This window comes from Papio anubis, chromosome 10 (genome assembly GCF_008728515.1).
Source record: "Papio anubis isolate 15944 chromosome 10, Panubis1.0, whole genome shotgun sequence".
Taxonomy (NCBI): Eukaryota; Metazoa; Chordata; class Mammalia; order Primates; family Cercopithecidae; genus Papio; species Papio anubis.
The window spans coordinates 124296300-124301377 of record NC_044985.1 but is presented as its reverse complement, the minus strand read 5'-3'; positions in this window follow the sequence as shown (position 1 = coordinate 124301377).

The window sequence follows — 5078 nt, the reverse complement described above, 5'->3', positions numbered from 1 at the left end:
GTCCAGCCACACTGAGGCCTCTGCAGCGCAGCTGCCCATGGCCCACAAGCAGCCTGACCCCACCCGGGGACACCTGGCCCTTCGGGTGCTGTTTCCTGGTGGGGCCACCTCCACCTGCCTGGGGACAGCCAGATGCTGGGGACCCCACATCTGCCCTCCTGCCAGCTCCACCCACCAGCGGCTCCCGGGATCTCCCCGGGATGCTTCTCAGGACCCCAGAGCCCCCAGAGCCCCCAGGAGTCTTTCTGAGTGTCCCATGCCACCAGCTGCCCAAGCCGGAATTGGGTGGTGTGCAGGGTCCCCTCCCTCTTGCCACTGTCCCCCTCCCTCCTGCCCAGCCCCAGCTCTGCCCGATTTAACCCCTGTCATGTTTCAGTCTGGTCACCACTCAGCCTCCAGGCTGGCCTTTGCCCCCAGCCCTCCCCAAATGCCAGTGCGGAGCGTCCTGCATCAGGTCACCCCAGGACAGAACGCCGTCTCCGCCAGCCTGACCTCCCGGTCCTTTCTCCCTCCAGCCTGGGGCTTGGGGACCACCCAGAGATCCCTGTGCTTCCCTTCACCTGCCCCCTTTCTGCTGCCCATGGCCTGGTGGACACCCATGCCCCTCTTGCGAGGCTCCGGGCAGAGCCACCCTGGGACGCCTTGCTTAGGGCTGGGCTGGCCGAGGGTACGCTTGCTTCCACGTCACAGTTCCCATGTCTCTGCTGGGTGGTCTGGAGAGCTGGTCTCTTCTGTGAGTCTCAGTTTCCCTGTGTATACGCAGGAGACTGGGGCTGTGGTTTTGCTCAGGGCCAGCCTGCAGGGATCCTGGCTGGGGTCTGGCTGTGGAGGGGCGTATAGGTCTGGCCGCCCTTGCCCGCAGCTTTCCCCGAGAGGAGGGCCCTGCCTGTGGGCTGGGTGAAGGGCTTCAAGGGGAGGGAGGGCAGGGTGGGCCAGGAAGCCCTGCTGGGATGGGCCGAGGTCCCACAGGCAGGCAGGTCCCACATGCGGGGTGGGCTGACACTGGGACCTGTAGGGCTCACGCCCTTCCACAGCCTCCCTGGCCTGGCATTGCCTTCTCCCTGTGCCTGATAATGGCTCCTCTTGTGTTTTCAGAACAGGCACAGTGCCTAGGGTCCCAGTGGCTGGAGAGGAGCCCGAATGACCTGAAGTCCCTCTCCAGACCATGCCCCCACTCCACAGCCGGGATGGGGCCGCTGCGGGCCAAAGCTCTCCAGACGAGCCTTCTCCCGGGGAGAGGACTTCCTGGGTCCCTTCCAACTCTGGGACTCTGGGATTGGGGTCATCATGACTCAGCAGCTGGAGATGACTCAGGCACTGTCAGATTGACCGCTGAGCCATTTGGGAGTCCATGACTTGGCTGTTTCAGAAGCCGTGATGCACTGGTCTCCCCCTGCGGGAGTTGGGAACGTGGAGGTTCCGCGAGTCACAGTTTTCAGATACGGCTGAAATGTGAATATCCCGATTGAAGTATTGAGATGATGATTACGTGTATCTGAGATTTCAAGTGGTGTGTCTGTTTCCAGTGCAGCGGGGCAGCCTAGAAATCTGAGGGGTGATTGTGAGTAACGTTCCTCGTTTCAGCCGCCGCACATGCATGTGTTTGTTTCTGTTGCAGTGATAACCCAAGCGAGCAGCTCAGTGATCAGGACCTGAGGTTTTTAGCACAAACAACAAGAGATTCAAGTAGAAAAGCAGGTAAGAAGCCTGTGCTATTAAGCTGGTATTCCTCTTCTCTCTTTCTCACTCTTTCTTTCTTTCTTTCTTTCTTTCTTTCTTTCTTTCTTTCTTTCTTTCTTTCTTTCTTTCTTTCTTTCTTTCTCTTTCCTTCTCCTTCCTTCCTTCCTTCCTTCCTTCCTTCCTTCCTTCCTTCCCTCCTTCCTTCCTTCCCTTTCCTTTCCTTCCTTCCTTCCTTCCTTCCTTCCTTTCTCCTCTTTCTTTCTTTCTTCTTTCTTTCTTTCTTTCTTTCTTTCTTTCTTTCTTTCTTTCTTTCTTTCTTTTCTTTCTTTCTTTCTTTTTCTTTCTTTTCTTTCTTTTCTTTCCTTTCTTTTCTTTTTCTTTTCTTTTCTCCTTCTTCTTCTTCCTTCCTTCCTTCCTTCCTTCCTTCCTTCCTTCCCCTTCCTTCCTTCCTTTTTGAGACAAAGTCTCCTCCATCCTCTGAGTATGGTGGCATGATCAGGTCACGCCTCCTCCTGGGTTCAAACAGATTCTCCGCCTCGGGCTCCCGGAGTAGCTGGGATTACAGGCACCTGCCACCACACCTGGCTAATTTTTGTATTTTTAGTAGAGACAGGGTTTTGCCTGTTGGCCAGGCTGGTCTTGAACTCCTGACCTCAGGTGATCCACCTGCCTTGGCCTCCCAAAGTGCTGAGATAACAGGCGTGAACCACCGCGCCTGGCCTCTTTTCAAACATGTATATTTTCTAGCTCATTTCATAAGGAAGGAAGCCATGACAGCTGACGGCGGGGAGCATGGGAGCCTGCACGCAGCTCAGGACACCACCCCTCCCCAAGAGGGGCCTGCAGGCTGAGTCTAGGCCTGGGGCAGGATGGCACCTCCAGTGTCTGGTTCATAGGCTTTTTTTTTTTTTTTTCTCTCTTTCCCCCAGAGATGGAGTTTCGCTCTCGTCACTCAGACTGGAGTGCAGTGGCATGATCTCAGCTCACTGCAACCTCCGCTTCTCCTGCCTCAGCCTCCCAAGTAGCTGGAATTAACAAGTGCCCGCCACCACGCCTGGCTAATTTATTTATTTTTAGTAGAGACCGGGTTTCACCACGTTGTCTAGGCTGGTCTCAAACTCCTGATCTCAGGTGATCCACCTGCCTTGGCCTTCCAAAGTGCTGGGATTACAGGTGTGAGCCACCATGCCTGTGCCCAGCCTCTGTTTTTTTTTTTTTTTATTAACAGCTTTATTGAGATGTAATTCATATGCCATATAAATCACCCGTTTGAAGCATTCAGTTCAATAACTGCTAAGTGTTCAATTCAATCGCTGCTAAGTGTGTTTGTGGAGTTCTGTGGCCATCACCACTATCTCATTCCAGAACTTTCTCATCACCCCCAAAAGAGACCCCATACTCTACAGTCACACACCCATTAACTACCCCAGCCCCAGGCGATCCCGTCTGCCCTCTGCCTCCGCGGCTTTGCCTGTTCCGTACATTTCACAGAAGCGGAACGTGTAATATGTGGCCGTCTGTGCCTGGCTTCTCTCACTCAGCTTGACGAAATCATGGAGCAGATTGTTCTCCAAGAGGCCCCCGCGCTGCTTTCCAGAGCTCCTCTGCCAGGTCTCTTGTCGGGGTAGGGTCCACGTCGCCTCTCCCCTTGGCTCTGGCTTGGCCTTGTCACCAACATAGGTGGCGGGGCCACGTGGTGCCACCTGCTCCCTGTGCACACCTCTGGGCCCAGCAGGTCCTAGTGGGCAGGCATCTGCTGCGGGGGCTCTGGTGTGGGTGGAAACACTGGGTTCCGCCAGGCTCCTCCTCATCCCTTGCTCCCAACTGCTTCCTCTGTTCCCCAACAGCACTCAGAGCTCAAGGGAGGGGGCGCTGATGAAGGGTCTCCACCGGTCTTGTCCTCAGCTTTTCTGGTCTATGAGCTCAGGCAAAATGGCCAGACAGGCCCCAGTCCAGCCCAGCCCAGCTTAGGTCATTCCACTCGAGCTTAGTTCAGCCCAGCCCAGCCCAGTGCAACCCTGTTCACCTCAGTTCAGCCCAGCCAAGCACAGCCCAGCCTACCTCAGCCGAGCCCAGCCCAGCCCAGCCTAGTTCAGCCTGGTTCAGCCCAGTTCAGCCCAGCTCAGCCCAGCCAATCTCAGCCCAGTTCAGCCTAGTCCAGTCCAGCTCAGCCCAGCCTAGTCAGCCCAGTTCAGCCCAGCCCTGCTTAGCCCAGCCCAGACCAGACCAGCATAGCCCAGTCCAGCTCAGCTCAGTCCAGCTCAGCTCAGCTCAGCCCAGCTCAGTTCAGCTCAGCGCAGCCCAGCCCAACCCAGTTTGGCCCAGCCCAGCTTAGCCCAGCCCACCTCAGCCCAGCCCAGCCCAGTTCAGCCTAGTTCAGTCCAGTCCAGTATAGCTCAGCCCAGCCTATTCCAGCCCAGCTCAGCCTAACCCAGTTCAGCCAGCCCAGCTCCAGGTCCATGACTTCTAAAGCAGGATGTGCTTTGTGGGTTCAAGCTCGTGGCATTTGGGGAATCACATATGGGGGCCTCGAGACAGAGCAGAGAGGACTTGCAGGACTGTGCAGCTGACAGGATTTGACATAGAGACAACTGTGGAAACCCGAGCGTGGAAGGCGTGACTGCGGGTCTCAGCAGCCACCTGCTGGGCAGATTACACCAGCAGCGCCCCACTGTGGGGCCAGGTGCAGGTCACAGCCAGTGCCGGGATGCCCTGCAAAAAATCCGGGTCGACCACACACCACCGAGGTCAGCATGTGGTCCCCATGGTTGCTGGTCCCCATGCAACCAGCACGTGGTCCCCATGGTTGCTGGAGGTGGCTCAGGCTCCAGAGCACCGACTATGTGCATTGCTGTTGCTCCACATTCTAAGCCCAAACACCAAAGGTTTGCAACCAGCCACTATGGGAGTGTGTGCGGATGCTGCAGACCAGCCCTGCCCCTTCTGAGAGTCCCTTGTTAAGCAATTACCAGTACACTGCTGATTGGCCGAGTCACTAACATACTAGGGTATTTTGATGTTCCCCTGAGAAGACTCTTTGCCCCACCCCTGTCCATGCTGGGGTACTGGCTGGCACAGGGGAAGGTGGCACGCAGCTGTGGGTGGCAGTGGTGGGTGCCGGGTCCAGTGGTGACTGAGGGCAGTGGTGGGCGCCGGGTCCGGCGGTGACCGAGGGCAGTGATGGGTGATGGGTCCATTGGTGACTGAGGGTACTTGTCTTCAGGGACTCACAACTGGGGAGACACCAATAAGCAAAGAAAGGAGAAAGAACAAAAGAAAGATAGGTGGGTTCAGCACATGCTGCCGGGGCTGGGAGGAGCCTCACCCTGATGTTCCAGGCCCAGCAGCCCCAGCCTGTTCCCAGAACACCGTCTGGCAAGGCAGGTCTGACCTTGTCC